This window comes from Eleutherodactylus coqui, chromosome 6 (genome assembly GCF_035609145.1).
Source record: "Eleutherodactylus coqui strain aEleCoq1 chromosome 6, aEleCoq1.hap1, whole genome shotgun sequence".
Lineage (NCBI taxonomy): Eukaryota > Metazoa > Chordata > Amphibia > Anura > Eleutherodactylidae > Eleutherodactylus > Eleutherodactylus coqui.
The window spans coordinates 20223341-20240765 of record NC_089842.1 but is presented as its reverse complement, the minus strand read 5'-3'; the positions used below and the strand labels follow the sequence as shown (position 1 = coordinate 20240765).

At 42.4% G+C, this 17425-nt stretch overlaps 1 protein-coding gene across 1 annotated transcript in view; it reads right to left on the bottom strand.

Moving 5' to 3' along the window:
* The window catches only part of LOC136631925 (uncharacterized), a 98527-nt gene extending 82357 nt beyond the window's left edge, over positions 1 to 16170 (bottom strand). The window contains exon 1 of the mRNA XM_066606418.1: positions 16134 to 16170. The gene's annotated coding sequence lies outside the window, so the exon portion shown is untranslated. The remainder of the gene's footprint in view (positions 1 to 16133) is intronic.
* Positions 16171 to 17425: the final 1255 nt, after the last annotated feature.

Sequence of the window (17425 nt, the reverse complement as noted above, 5' to 3'; positions counted from 1 at the left end):
GTGCCATGTGATGTCTATGAAGGTCCTACTGAAAACAATGGGTTAGATGGTCCGAGGGATTGCCCAAAGATGGAACATGGATTTCATAATTGTGCAAGTTTTGTGCACATCACAAAAAAACTCATGCAAGAATATCGTTCGTGTGAATACGCCCATACTAATCTGTTTTTAAATCACTCCAGATGTTCCAGGAAATCTGACTACATGAAAGTGAAAGAACAAATGCCATTTCTTCAAAATGTAAAAAAAAAAATTCTGTTAAAAATCTTTGTTTTGAGTGTTTTCAGCATAGCAAATAGCAAGAAGTTCAGAGCATCTTTATTCCCTCCCAGCAAATAGACAGCAACATGTTTCAACCTTGAACAAAGGTCTTTCTCAAGAAGGCAATATTTCCGTTAAAAATCTTTCCTTTGCGTGTTTTTACATGACATAAGACGTGGATGCGTCTCACTTTGAACATTAAAAAAATTGCACTTTAAATCAAAATGTTCATATTGACCAAATATAGTTTTCTCACAAAGCTAAATAGTTGTTTTACATGGGAAGATTTGTCTTGCTGTGTACATCTTTGATCACCCCTGGTGTTTCTGGTAGACCATATCCTCCAGCTACATTAATTAAAGGAGTTGTCCCGCGAAAGCAAGTGGGGTTCAGCACTTCTGTATGGCCATATTAATGCACTTTGTAATACACATCGTGCATTAAATATTGGCCATACAGAAGTTATATACTTACCCCCTCCGGTGCTGGCGTTCCCGTTTCCATGGCGCCGACCAAACTTCTCCTCTGGTCGCACGAACAGTCGCACTTGCGCACTGAAGATTCCTCTTCTGGATGGTCCGGGCTCACGAGCTGCGTCCTGACTCCTCCCTCTTCTTCGCGTCATCGCATAGCTCCGCCTCCGTCATGTGGTGCCGATCAGCCAATGAGGTAGCTGGAGTCGGCAGTGGAGCGCAGACTGGAGAAGAACATCCACAGTGCACCATGGGAGAAGACCCGCGGTGCACCGTGGGAGAAGACCAGCGGCGTCATCTTGGAAAGATGATTCTTCAAAGCTGCAAAACGGGGATCCAGGTAAGAGACTTTAAAAAAAAAAAAAAAAAAAAAACAAATAGATGCGCTTTTACTGTGTACTATGTGGGGGTCTGTGCAAAAAAAAAATGTTATGTTTCGGCGCGGGACAACCCCTTTAAGGCTTGAACAAAAATCAGTTTATCACTTAGTCTTTCACCTAAATTTTAACACCTGTTTTTATAATAATGGATAGAAAAATGTTGAAATTAAGTTTCTATTAGTTAACACTCACTTATGCCAGTTCTTGGTATTCCAGGCAATTACAAAGGGAATATTGAAAAAAGTTGTATTGCTTTTTCCAATGAAATGCTGCTTTAAGAAATGTTTAAAACTGAACATACTTAGGCTCCATTCAAACAAGTGTTTGTGTTTTTTCGCATGCATTTGTGGGGAGGTGGAGGGATGAGGGGGGGGGGGGGGATAGGGGAAGGGAAGTAGACCACAGTAGAGTGCCCCTGACTGCAAAATAACCCCAGTACATGTGGATAAAATTATCCATACCCCCAAAACCCTGTATTGCATTTCCACTACAGAAGCCCTGAACTTGAAATCACAAATTGAGTTGCAGTGAGCCACCAGTGTTGAAGACATACAATAATATACACCCTACACTTGGCTAAATATAAGTGACCCTGCTGAAACAAAGCCTTTGGTAGGTCCTGATGAGAGCACTTACCTTGCAGTACATGCAGCCAAATCTTAAAACAAGAAGATAGTAAGCCACAAAATGTCTTTAAAAAGTAACTTTGTGACCTCCAGAAGTGAGACATCATGTATGGTCACATTTTATTACTGATATCTCTGGGGACCCCAGGGTGTAAAACTCTGTATTTGACAGAACTCCCATATTACATCACTACTCAATACTATAGATCTATAACCTCTGACTTCACTGATATTGCTGAATCCCCCAGTTACAATGCATCCTGAGTAGACCTACACACACATTGCAGTCCACGCAAAATTATGCAGAGATACCAACCCAGCTATGATAAATAGACCCTGTGATGAGATGCACACATTCCCTTTAATAAGAGCAGATGCATCCTGTTAACACCTGAGGGCCGCTGGACATTTTTTCTGTGGGCCCACGGCACTAGATTATGGAAAAATATCTATGGAAGACTGACGGCAAAACCCTTCAGGAAGCCAGATCAACTCAGCCATGATGCAAACCAAAGGCAGAAAAGACAAGTCAACCTCAAACTCCCTACAAGATCCCTTGCAACTAGCCAAGTATCAGTGTATTTCACCAAACTCCATTCAGGACAATGACTCTGCATCTCCCTAGTCATCTCCAAGCCACAACCCTATTCATTCATTGACCCTTGAGACCCCTCAGGCCCCCTTAGTGGCGCAAGAAGTATCAAGACTTTTGATGCCAATGTTTGACAACAGACTGGAGATGCATCATACCTTAATCAGCTCTGCACTGTTCCTCATCACAAAATGCGCAAAAAAACACAGACCTAGAGAAGAAAGTGACCACCTACAAGATAAAAGTTTCTAACTTGGAACAAACAGTCTCCAGAAGTCAAGCAAATCAACTTGAGCTGAGAAAGAAACTGGAAGACCTGGAGAGCAAAAGCTGCAGGAATAATCGGCGCTTTGTGGGTATTCTAGAAAACATTGTGGGAGATGACCTCACTGTCCTGCTGACTGAAGAACTCCCCAAAGCTCCTGCCTCAGAGATCCCGCCTGATAAAACTAGCATAGAGCGAGCTCACAGAATAGGGCCCCCCAGATCATCTGATTAAGATGAACCACAATTGTACAATGCACAACCCAAATCACTTATCATGATGACAAATATAGAAGACACAACAGGACAAAAATACTGAACTCCCACTGACATTAAGATGGTGTTATGGAATGTAACAGGCCTTAACACACCAATTAAATGAAAGAAGGGTCTGACGCACTTGAAGCATCTTCAACCCAATATTGTCTACCTGCTGGAGATGCACTGGAGGTCCAACACGGTGACCCATTTGCGGGCTTCCTGGATGGACTCCTGCTACACTTCAAATCACACCTCAAACTCTCGAGGAGTAGCCATTCTCTTTCATATGGGCCTGCCATATTCCATTGAAGAACTGATAGACAAGGAGGGTAGATACCTACTCCTAAAAGTTTGTATTTACAATGATTACACCTTTCTTAACATATACACCCCAAACTAATCCAGTACAGACTTTTTTTTTACAAAGCCCACTTCCTCAAGAGTCCAATCTCATTATAAGAGGAGACATTAATACCATGATTCACCCAATCCTAGATAGATATTCACAAAATAATATGCACACACAAGCCTCTAGGGATCTCCTACTTCTCACGGAAACACTATCGCTTTGTGACACTTGGCGAATGGTTAACACTAACTCAAGAGAATACACATGCCACTCTTCAGCGCATCATAGCTTCTCAAGAATAGACTTTTTTCCTGTCATTTCTCCTATTTGAAAAATTCTCAGATGCCTCTATACTCCCTATTGTAAATCCGGACCATGCCCCGATTCTGTTATCCTTGTTATCCTTTCCTTCATACTTATATAACTCTAAAAATTTCAGGAACTACTTAAAAATACACTGGACTAATTATCTTGATAATAATATTAACCACATAGATGACACCGCCTTATTCTGGGCCGCATCCGAGTCAGTAATGCAAGGGCACATAATAAGCTACAGTTCTTATAAAAGCAAATAGAACCGATTACAATTCCCTAAACTGCAACTCTTCCTACTTTCTGCCCAACAACAACATGCTCACTGTCCCTCTCGGCATAATTAGGAATCTTATGACCAAACAAAGCAAATATTGGAGTATTTTGTCCAAAGCCAAGCATTATGTCTCACAAAATCAGACCAAAATAAATGTTATCGACAAGCCAACAAACCAGGCCAACTGTTGGCCCAAGAAACCTAATGCACAAACAAAGCATAAACCAATTGTAGCTCTAACCTTCCTCGTAACAGGTGACAAGCACTTTCAACAGGGAGACATAGAAGAAATTATGCAGACCTATTTTGAAGACTTATATAAGGCATTCCCCACTAACACAAATGATATTGAAGCCTGGCAAGACACCCTTAAGCTACCCAAACTCACGTCGGAACAAGCCGACCTCCTGGAATCACCATTCTCTGAAGAGGAAATATGAGAAGTGGTGACAACCTTGCCAAATAGCAAATTGCCAGAGCCTGATGGCTATAGTAATGAATACTACAAAATTCTATAAACAGAACTAATACCCACATTAACAAAATTGTATAATGACATTTACATCCATAATGCTCAAGTTGGCACGCTACTTGACTCTAGAACTGTTCTTATACCTAAACCCAACAAAGACCCCACGTCGGTATCATCATACCACCCAATTTTGTTATTGAACTGTGACTATAAGTACTTAGCAAAATGCCTGACCAATTGCCTCCAAAAGATACTCCCGAACATTATTCACCCATCTCAAATAGGCTTTACTGCCCAAAGACAATTCAGCAAAAATATCTAAACCACCATTGTAGCCACCATTGAGGCTAAGTGCCCAAATGCCCCCCAAATACTCCTGCTAAACGTAGACATGGAAAAAGTGTTCCATAAGGTATCCTAGCCCTTCCTGCATTCCACCCTATGAAGGAGATGCTTTGGCCCGAGCTTTTGTAACCTCATTCACCATATCCAATCTAATGTATTCATCACCCTTACAATAAATGGGTATAATACACAGTCCAAAGAAATAGGGGCCAGACATAGATGTCCCCTTTCACTCCTACTATTTAACCTCTCACTAGATCCCCTACTACACAATTTCCATCTGCAAACCATACAACAAACAACCCACCCATATCACGCCAATGTCTCAGCTTTTGTAGATGACGTCCCTTTGATTGTCAAAAACCCAACTGACACTCTCCCTCTGGTTCTCGTGAACCCTCAAAAATTAGGACCATTATGGGGATACATCCTCAGCTTAAAGAAAACAGAGGCCCTTTTAATAAATGGCCTATCACAACCAGAATGGACCCTTCAATGTGTTTCAGTGGCAGACAAGTTACATCATGTACCTAGGCGTACGCATATCTAAATCCTACCACAAACTATACACGGTTGACATCAAACTCTATATTACATTATTAGGGCTCAGTCACTCGGGCGCATCAGCACCCATACACAGGCGTCGATGCGCCCGTGTGACTGAGCCCTCACTGCAGGAGGAAGGCGGCTGCACCTCAAGACGGACATCTCTCTGCAGCGCTGAAGAAAGAACACATGGGGGGGCGTGGCCTGGAGAGAGACCGAGACGGCTGTGTTCACATAAACTTCGCTCGGTAACGACCCTCAGCAACATATAAAGCAACGGAGGGCTTTCTTTTCTCACCAACCTGCAAGGGGAAACATCAGAGAGCATGGCGGCATCCAGGAGGAGAACTTCCAGGGCAAATCCGACGCGGCTGGAGGAGTTTTTTGTGCCGCACGCTCCCGTCCCTGTAATGGCGGCGGAGGAAGCATCAGCACCTGAAGCCGACGGCCCGGTAAGAGATGCCCGCACGTCCCCCGACCTGCCGCCTTTGTGCAGCGAGGAGGAAGGCAGTACAAGTGAGGTGACAGCGAGATCGGGTCAGGAGGTGAAGGAGGCAGAGAGGGAGAATAGTTAGAAACCGGGACCCCCCTCTGGCCGTACTGTAAAAAACAAAATGGCGGCGGCAGCGCTGCAGGGAGGACACTCTACCTCTAATAGCCCTGCCAAACAGCGACAGAAAATGTCTGAGGACATAGAAAGAGATAGCCCTGAGGATAGTTCTCCCCTCACCACAAAAGATGGAGAAATAGATAACTTATCAGCATCAGATAAACCGGCCTCAGAATTTTACATTAAGGAGGCTATAATGGCCTTGAGAAACACGATACAGGCAGAACATAAAAGTTTAACCCATCACGTGGATACTTCAGTCCTAGAGGTTAATAACAGATTGAACAACACAGAAAACAAAATGGAGGAACTTGTTAAATCACATAATGATCTCATAGATGCGCATTATGACCTAGAAGGAACTGTCACCAAACTACAGAAGAAAACAACTGATCTTGAAGACAGGAATAGGCGTAATAATATTAAAATTCGAGGTGTTTCTGAGAAGATTTCTAACACTGAAATACCTGAATATGTTACTCGTCTGATTCAAAAAGTTCTTCCGAACATCCCTGAACATGAGCTCAAGATCGACAGAGCACACAGACTTCCATTACCAAAATTTCTGAAGGAAAACAGCCCAAGGGATATTATAGTGCGTATCCACCATTATAGCACAAAAGAGGCCCTTATGAATACTGCAAGGAAGTTGAAGGTCTTGCCTAGTCCTTATGCGGACATACGTCTATTTATTGACCTCTCTCAGGCCACCATGGAGGCGAGGCGTAGTTTTGCAGGCGTAACCCTTGCCCTGAGAGAGGCGAAGATCCCATACAGGTGGGGCTTCCCCACAAAGATTACAAGACTACAAAAGAGAACTCTTCACATGTCTTTCAAGACCCTGCCTCAGCTAAGGCCACTCTGAAAATGTGGGGCATTAAGATAAAAGACCCCTCGCCCGCCCGCGCTGACGATGGCCCCCGAAAAACCCGGGAGAGAAAATCCTAACCATCCAACCTCGATAGAGGATGCAAGAGAAAATAAAGGTACCCCGTATGTAAGCAGGACTTTTATTCCACATCAATCTAGCCCTGCGGTAACATGGAACCGCAGGTTTGAGTGTTGCGCTCACACTCCTACGAACTCTTATACCCCAAAATGATACCGCAAGCACCTGCTTGCCAACCCTACTTCAGCATGCCATGCTGTTTTTTTCTTATATGCAGCATGTCTTTGTTTTCTGTTCCACCACTATACAGTTGTATGTATTTCTGCATATCCAAAGTTTGTTTTCCATGTAGTTTTGTTTTGACAGGCATTGCTCTTTTTTCAAGTTCCCCTGCTCCTAGCTCCAGATCGCTGTTTCCAGTAAAATGGCGATGAAAATACTGTCACTGAATGCCAATGGTGTAAATTCCCCACATAAGAGAAGCTCCGTCTGGAAAGAGGCTCTCCACTGTAATGCTGAAATCGTATGTATCCAAGAGACACATCTATTAGACACAGACAGTTCACGCATGGTTCATAAAAAATTTCCCCACATTATACACGCCTGTGCTCCAAAAAAACAGGCTGGAGTACTGGTAGCAGTTAGAGACTCCACACTGTTTAATGTTGAAAAACAATTATGCGACCCTAAAGGCCGATATATAGTCTTGGTGGGGACTCTGAAGGGATCACAAATTACATTAATTAATATTTATGCCCCAAATAAAAAACAAATACGTTTTTTGAACAGGCTCATGAAAAAAATTTCCAAGTTGGCGAAGGGTCCATTGATCCTCTGCAGAGATTTTAATTTGGTGCCTGAAGGAAGCGCTGATTCCACCCACCAATCCACAAGGAGGGGAGTTTTTCTTAACCACTGGCTACGGAAAATGGCACTATTTGATACCTTCCGTTGCCTTAATGCCTCGGCAAGGGAGTATACCTTCTACTCACCCCGGCACAGAACATTTTCCCATATTGATTTGTGCCTAGTTGACAAACAACTAATCACCTCAGTGGCAAAAGCGGAAATTGGCACGGCCACATGGTCAGATCACGCCCCGATAGTGACAACAATAGCCCTGGGTAGCTCCCGACAAGAAGCCAGAATGTGGAAAAACAATACATACTTAATGAAAATCCCTGAATACAAAAAAGAAATAAAAAACAACCTGGAGGAATTATTTGCATTAAACGACACCCCAGACATAGACCCTAGTGTTCTATGGAATGCCCATAAGGCTTTCATGAGGGGGGTCCTTATAAAACTAGGTGCCAGGTATAAAAGAACGAAGCTCAGCAAGACAGAATCCTTAGTGACCAATATTCAACTCCTAGAAAATGAGCTGCAGACAAAACCTTCCACGCTTACTCACGACAGGCTACTTAAAGCAAGACTCGAGCTCCGAAAAATTTTACAATGCGACTTCGATAAGGAAGTCACAGCACATAGAGCCAACATATATTCGTCACTAAATAAACCGTCAAAATGGATGGCTAACTTGGTAAAAAAAAGACTATTAAAGCCACCATCCCCTTCGTGTGGAACTCTAAAAACAAAGAGTTTAAAGTCACTCATCCAAAACAAATTGCTGACAAATTTCGCTCATATTATAGCGAACTGTATAATTTGAAAGACGACCCCTCTACAGACCAACCAAAAAGCGCCGCGATAGATGAATTCTTAAGCAAACTAAATCTTTCAAAAATAAATATCCCACAGGCGGAAGAGCTTGATAAAGAAATGTCCATATCTGAGGTTATTGAAACAATTTCATCTATGAAAAATCAAAAGGCTCCAGGACCTGACGGTTTTTCAACCGAATATAATAAATTATTTCAAGGTCTGGTGTCTCCTTACCTAGTTAAAAATTTCAATATACCTATGCAACGGGGCATGTTCCCGGCGGAGTCTCTCCAGGCAACTATAGTAGCCTTGCCTAAACAGGGAAAATCCCCCGACGACCCTTCAAATTTTAGACCAATTTCATTATTAAATACAGGCGTAAAAATATACTCCAAGACCCTTGCAAGGAGACTTCTCAAAGTCCTCCCTGAGATAATCCATTCCGACCAAGTCGGCTTCGTTAAGGGGAGGCAGGCCTCGGATGGCACGCATAAGACAATAAACCTCCTACACTCCTTGAAAACGACACGATCACCCGCGGTCTTGTTAGCACTTGATGCCGAAAAGGCTTTCGACCGCTTCCACTGGGATTATGCATTCAAAACTTTGGAGAGGTTTGCAAATAAGGGAGATGGAATAAATCCTCCACAGTGCCACCTACTGAAAGGCAGCATTCCTTCAAGTCAAAGTGGGACTTTTTATACAAGTCTTGCTACAATGACTGGGAATCAAAAGCAAAGCCAGACCCCATGTACATACAGCTGTTTCCGGGTTATTGCCCATCATCAGTGTACAGTAGGAGTCTGGCTTTTGCTAGTGAGAGGCCTGGGACAGGGGTCAGAAACGCTCTTTTCTCCTTAGGGAGAGCAACTATATACTATAAATAAGTGAGGAGACTCAAATGGCCACGCACGCTCCTCTGGGTAATATGCAAATAAGGGAGATGGAATAAATCCTCCACAGTGCCACCTACTGAAAGGCAGCATTCCTTCAAGTCAAAGTGGGACTTTTTATACAAGTCTTGCTACAATGACTGGGAATCAAAAGCAAAGCCAGACCCCATGTACATACAGCTGTTTCCGGGTTATTGCCCATCATCAGTGTACAGTAGGAGTCTGGCTTTTGCTAGTGAGAGGCCTGGGACAGGGGTCAGAAACGCTCTTTTCTCCTTAGGGAGAGCAACTATATACTATAAATAAGTGAGGAGACTCAAATGGCCACGCACGCTCCTCTGGGTAATATGCAAATAAGGGAGATGGAATAAATCCTCCACAGTGCCACCTACTGAAAGGCAGCATTCCTTCAAGTCAAAGTGGGACTTTTTATACAAGTCTTGCTACAATGACTGGGAATCAAAAGCAAAGCCAGACCCCATGTACATACAGCTGTTTCCGGGTTATTGCCCATCATCAGTGTACAGTAGGAGTCTGGCTTTTGCTAGTGAGAGGCCTGGGACAGGGGTCAGAAACGCTCTTTTCTCCTTAGGGAGAGCAACTATATACTATAAATAAGTGAGGAGACTCAAATGGCCACGCACGCTCCTCTGGGTAATATGCAAATAAGGGAGATGGAATAAATCCTCCACAGTGCCACCTACTGAAAGGCAGCATTCCTTCAAGTCAAAGTGGGACTTTTTATACAAGTCTTGCTACAATGACTGGGAATCAAAAGCAAAGCCAGACCCCATGTACATACAGCTGTTTCCGGGTTATTGCCCATCATCAGTGTACATCTGACCCCTGTCCCAGGCCTCTCACTAGCAAAAGCCAGACTCCTACTGTACACTGATGATGGGCAATAACCCGGAAACAGCTGTATGTACATGGGGTCTGGCTTTGCTTTTGATTCCCAGTCATTGTAGCAAGACTTGTATAAAAAGTCCCACTTTGACTTGAAGGAATGCTGCCTTTCAGTAGGTGGCACTGTGGAGGATTTATTCCATCTCCCTTATTTGCATATTACCCAGAGGAGCGTGCGTGGCCATTTGAGTCTCCTCACTTATTTATAGTATATAGTTGCTCTCCCTAAGGAGAAAAGAGCGTTTCTGACCCCTTTGGAGAGGTTTGGCATGGGGGAGGTGATGCTGCGTGCCATCCGAGCCCTGTATTCTACGCCATCAGCCAGGACGTTGGTGGACGGAACATTATCTGAGCCCTTCAAGATAACGAATGGCACAAGACAGGGCTGTCCGCTGTCCCCCATTTTATATGTCCTTTCGATAGAACCACTGGCTGAAGCTATTAGGTCGTCGCTTGAAATAAAAGGGATCCCCCTAAACCTCCGGCAGCACAGGATTGGACTCTTTGCGGACGATGTAATTCTCACCTTGACACACCCGCTAAGCTTCTTAAGGGCAGCTCAACAAATTTTGCAAACTTTTAGTAGTGTCTCACAATATAAGCTCAACATCAACAAATCGATGATTCTGGGAGTTAATGTCCCTAATGACTTAAAAGAAGCAATAAAGAAAGAATTCCCATTCGAATGGAGGGAAAGAGACCTACCACATATCCACATATCCCCTAGTACAGGTGACCTTGAGAGAATTAATTATTCCTTGTTGCCACACAGAAAGAGATAGACCGATTGGTTGGTCTTACATGGTACGGCAGAATCATGACTTATAAAATGAAACTCCTACCTAAAATTCTGTATTTTGTTAGAGTCCTGCCGATTGACATTTCAAAAGCTACGCTGTCCAAATTGCAAAAACAACTATCGGAATATGTCTGGGGAGGTAAAAAAACCACGCCTGGCACTGTCCATCTTAGCAATGCGCCGGTCTAGAGGGGGTGCGGATATCCCTAACTGAGAAAAATACTTTAAGGCTTCTCTCCTGAACCAAACCAGGAACTGGATCCTACAAAATGACAAGATGGGTTGGGTGGGCATGGAGAGCAGTTTTGCGATGCTTTCCTCGTGTAGACCCCTCCTTCTCGCGGCGTCCTTGGAAGCTATGTCATGTCGTTCAAACTTGAAAACAAAGCTAAAAGTAGACACGAAGCTTCTCCCCCCTACTATGATTGCTTCACTCAGAGTCTGGAGAGACCTAACTGAAAAGGTGACCTTGGGTGATACTTTAAGGACCCCTCATATACCTCTTGAAACTTTGTGTTCATTTGTACCAGATCTGGATTTGAGAGACTGGAAAAGAAAAGGAGTACTAAATGTGTCCGACTTGATGCTGGGTAATACTACTAAAACCTTTAATGAACTCAGCTCCTTATATAACTTACAACAACAAGATTTTTACAAATATTCTAGGATAAAACATTTTTTGTCCAAATCCCAAGTCCACAAAATAAAGATACCACTAAGCATTATAAATAAGATTTTCTTGGTACCCTCCTTGGATAAATCTGAAACGAGGACCTTCTATGATATACTGACAGGCTATAACAACCTAACTAAAAAAGCCCATATGATAAATTGGGAAAAAGAGCTGAGGTCAGGTATTCCGATTGAATCCTGGAATAGCGCATTTAGATTGGCTGGAAAAGCTACCAAGGGGTTGGGAATACTGGAGGTACAGGTAAAAATAAACATGAGATGGTATTACACCCCTGCACTGTTATGTAATAGACTCCGGAGGGGCGATGGATCATGCTGGAGGGAGTGTGGATGTAAAGGCTCTCTCTCTCACATATTTTGGTCCTGCCCCAAATTGAACAACTATTGGCACAAAATATTAAATCTTTTGGACAAAACTCTACACATCCGCATACAAAGAGAAGCAAAGCTTATCTTATTGCTGGCTGATCTAGACGCCCCCCCCCCCCAACTAGATACCTGGTAGGTCATGCTCTGATGACCGCAAAATCTTTAATTGCAATGCATTGGAGGGGGCTTGAACCCCCACTCTTCCGAGAGTTTATAGATCGGATGGCTGAGCAGAAGGTGTTTGAGAGATGGCTGGCATTCAGGGATAATGCTATGGCAAAACATGAGGAGATGTGGAGCGCGTGGAGGGAACCTACATAACTTCGTAGCAGTTATGTGCTTTAAGATGCCTAGTTTTTCTTTTACTGTTTCTTAGTTACCTGTTTAATCCGTGTAACCTATGTTGTTATTTCGTAGTATAATCTCAAAAAAGGGACAATATAGCAAGGAGATTGCGTACAATCCTTAATAATAAGAATAATAAACAAGTCCCCCTTTTGTTGTTGCAAAGATTTATTGAAAAAGAAATATGGAAAATACAGAGGAAGGAATTGTATTGTATGCCATCTTCACTTCCAATTTGTTACGATCTTGTGTTTTGTATTGCATTCAACATTTGACTATGTAACAATTTCCTTTTCCTCAATAAAAAGACTCAATGATTAAAAAAAAAAAAGAAGGAACACATGACCGGCAATGAAGCCGGTCACATGCTCTTTCTCCCGACGCTGCAGAGAGACGTCCATCTTGAGGTACGGCTGTCTCCTTCCTGCAGTAACACGGGCACCGATGCGCCCGTGTGACTGAGCCCTTCAAGCAAACACTGTTAAAGTGGTGCCAGCTCCCAATGTCCTGCATAGACAGGTGCCACCTGATCGAAATGGTGGATTTCCATCGTCTCCTACATATACTCCATGCTCTTTCAATATATCTTACTCCCAAAGATGAAAAATCAATAAATAGCTTGATACGTTAATTTTTCTGGAAGGGAGGTAGATATTAGATACCTTTTAACATTTTAAGACAGCCAAAATCCAACAGCAGGATAAACCTTCCCAATGTGCGGATACACAACATAACAACATTAACAAAAATAATAACCAATTGGATGCAACAAACATCTGTATTTGTAAATACGGATATCAAACAAAAACTAATTCAATTGATCAGTCTCCCCAATTTCCTACATCTTCCACATCCAATGATTCTGGAGGAATGCAGGGGCAATCCCTTACTAATAACAACATGGAAGGCATAGCAAAAACTGTGGAAAGCAACCTCCTTGCATGCCAATTTCTAACGTTGCTGAAAAACCCAAGCTTTCAACGCAATGCACCCTACAGAGAATTACATCAATGGCAGACAGGAGGAATAATTAATATTAAATGTCTGCTAAATGAAAACACCCATGAGATGCTATCTCTCCCAGATCTGCAAAACAAACACCCCCAAACCCCCATAACCTTTTTTCTCCAATCTACCAGCAAAAATTACATAGACAGAATCCTGGCCAACATGGCCTCATACGAATGGTCAAAACTAAACCACATATGCATGACACACCCCTCTAATATGCGAGGTCATACAATCAGAGCTTACCAACATCTACACACTCCAATAGACTATGCCATGTCCCAAACAGCACTCGTAAAATGGACCACGGAAATTTCAGAGTTAACCATCCCATGCCTATTGAAGACACTGATGTACAGTTGGTGCTGCCTCCCCTCAAGTGAAAATGACTCTACAACTCTATCATAGGACATATATCACTCCTCAAAGAGGATTGAAATTGGGAATATACAAAGATGATAGCTGTTCCTGATGTCGAAAGCTGAACCACACATATGTACCACAATGCTTGAAAATGTATGCTAAAGATCTAGTATCCTATTGTATCTCTATTACTGTATAAAATGTATCTACGCTAGAGATGAGCGAACGTACTCGGTAAGGGCGATTTCGCAATCGAGCACCGCAATTTTCGAGTACTTCACTACTCGGGTGAAAAGTACTCGGGTGCGCTGTGGGTGAGCAGGGGGTTGCAGCAGGGAGTGGGGGGGGGGGAGAGGGAGAGAGAGAGGGCTCCCCCCTGTTCCCCGCTGCTACCCCCCACTCCCCTCTGCAACCCCCTGCCCCACAGCGCACCCGAGTACTTTTCGGCCGAGTAGTGATATAATCGAAAATCGCAGTGCTCGATTGCGAAATCGTCCTTACCGAGTACGTTCGCTCATCTCTAATCTACGCCTTACCCTACTTATAAAAAGTGTAAAAGAATCCATTTTTTATGTTTAAAAGTTGTTTTTTGCATGTCTTAAAATCATAGAAGACACTCATAGCCATTGCTCTGTCCATGAAAATATAATCACTTTAAATTAAAATGTTCACATTGACCATGCATATTTTTTCATAAAGTGGAATGCTTGCTGCACATGGGAAGATTTGCTCTACTGTGTAAAGCAATCACTCAGAATATCTTTTATCCCTACATGACCCACATCTAAAAAAAAACTTTAAAAAGGCAAGGTTTAAACCTAATCTTGACTCCATTTCTTGTTACTGCAGAAACTTTTCCGAAAAATGAAATTTGGAGGTTTTATTTAAATGGTCGTGTCATGATGGGGTACTAAAGGACTCCACATGTTTAATCCTTTCAGACTAAATGCCAATATCTATCTATAAAGGTGCATTTAAATTGTAAGCAATGGGTTGCCGGCAACCGCTGCAGCGATCTTCAGGGAAGGGCTTAAGATATAAGCCCTTCCATAAAAATCATCTCTGGTTTGTGTAAAAAAAATAAATATATATATACATGTGTGTGTGTGTATGTATATATATATATATATATATATATATATATATATATACTCATGTCTCTGCCACTGCCATGTAAATATTCCCTGTGGGGAGTCCTCTTGTCACTGAACACTGTGACAGCACTGTCACAGAGTTAAGTGACAAGGGGACTTCCCGCGGGGAGTAAAGAATCACCCTGCTGTGGCCAAGGATTTCTTCATCTCTGCAGGGAGTCTTCTCATCACTGAACACTGTGACAACACTGTCACAGTGTTCATTGACAAGGGATCTCCCTTTGGGGCTGAAGAATTCCCCTGCAACAGCTGTCACAGCTGTGGCAGAGGATCTAGATGTTCTCCCATTGCTTTCACTGGGACTGGAGCTTCTGTAGACGCATTCAAAGCAATGGGCTGCCTGCAAACCCTGCTGGGATTTTCAGGCAAGAGCTTCAAATTTAAGCTCTTCCCTAAAATCATCCCTAGAATGTGTTAAAAATCAAAAAAATACATACTAACCTCCCAGCAGCTGCCGGGGCTCAGGCACGTCCAGCCGTGTCTTCTCCCTGCACTGCTCCGAATCTCTGTCAGCAGACAGGGATTTAAAATCCCAGCCTTCTGAAAGGCTGTATCTGATTGCCTCAGCACTCAGCCAATCACAGGCAGCACTCAGCAATTTAATGAATGACAGCTCAGCGCTGCCTGTGATTGGTCACTGCACTCAGCCAATCACAGGCAGCGCTCGGCCATTCATTTAATTCAGTGGGGAATATTGACATGCACCATATACCTATGGTTCATGTATGTCCTATGTTTTGCAGGTACGTGCGTTTTCACGCCTGTAAAACATGTACATGTGAACACACCATAAGAAACCAATGGTTCTAACAAAGGAGTGGTTTTGTGCGCACGTATGCACACACACTTGTCTGAAACCACCCTCATCCAATCCAATGTAAAACTAACTTAGCTACCTTCCCCTTAATAGTAATACCGACACCTATTCTATCCTATCTAAGAAATTTGGCCTTATCTAATGCTTAATCTTTAGCAAATGACAGGTTCAAAACATCCTCCAGGTACTACTTTTCAAAAAAAATACCATGTTAAATTCACAACTTTGGTTTCAAATGTCTCATTCTTAGTTTAAGCATATTTCAAATGTTTACATGGTCTAAATGTCAGCTTTAAGAACAAACTCAGCAGGTGGCGGGTATGGAACAATATATATCCCTGTCTAGTTATTGGATTACAAAATCTGTTAAACTCCAATCCAGAGCCGATTTCTTTGATCTCTATATTAAGATATACAACCCAAATGCTGCTTTAAAAGCCTTGAAAATTGATTATACATACTGATTCCTCCTTCAATTCCTCCATTTATTCCAGGTATTCCACCTGCAATTAACATTTTAAAAAATGTTAGAATAGCATTTATTTTTAATTCAAAAGAATCCATTTTTTACATTTAGGAGTAGAGATGAGCGAGTATACTCGCTAAGGCAAACTACTTGAGCGAGTAGTGTCTTATTCGAGCACCTGCCCGCTCGTCTCTAAAGATTCGGCTGCCGGCAGGGGCGCGGGGAGCGACAGGGGAAAGCGGGGTGAAACGGAGGGGAGATCTCTCTCTGACTCTCTCCCCTCCGCTCCTCCCTGCTCACTCCCGCAACTCACCGCTCACCCGCGCCAGCAGCCGAATCTTTAGAGATGAGCGGGCAGGTACTCGAATAAGGCACTACTCGCGCAAGTAGTTTGCCTTAGCGAGTATGCTCGCTCATCTCTATTTAGGAATAGTCTTCTACTTGTCTGAAAATTGTCAGAGACGATCATAGCCATTGCTCTGAGCATGAAAATATTATTGCTTTAAATTTAAATATTCACATTGACCATGCATATTTTTCTCACAAAGTTGAATACTTGCTGCACATGGGAAGATTTGTTCTACTGTGTAAGGCAATCACTAAAAATATATTCGATTTCTACATGACCCACATCTAAAAAAAACTTTAAAAAGACAACCAAGTTTTAAAACTGATTTTGACTCCATTTCTTTTAACAACAGACTTTTCTAAAAAAAAAAACAAAATTTGGAGCTTTCGTTAAAATGTTCGTGCCATAATGGGGTAATAAAGGACTCCAAATGTTTTGTCCTCGCACACTAAATGCCAATATCTATCGGCAATCCGCCTAATCTGTGTATGTTTCACACTATAATGTAAAACCAACTTGGCTACCTTCCCATTATTACTATTACGATCTCTTACTCTATCTTATCTAAGAAATTTGGCTTTATCTAGTATTTAATCTTTAGCAAAGGACAGGCTCAAAACATCCTCCAGGTACTACTTTTCAAAAAATTCCTTGTTAAATCGGCAACTTTGGTTTCAAGTGTCTCGTTCTTAGTTTAAGCATTTTTCAAATTTTTACATAGTCTAAGTGTCAGGTTTAAGTACAAACTCAGCAGGTGGTAGGTATGGAACAATATATATCCCTGTCTAGTTATTGGATTCAAAATCTGTTAAACTCCAATCCAGAGCCGATTTCTTTGATCTCTATATTTAAATATTCAACCCTATCTTAACTGATATGGGCAACAAATCTTTAATTATGATCACTAAAACTTAATTCTTCCAAAAAAAATCCATTTG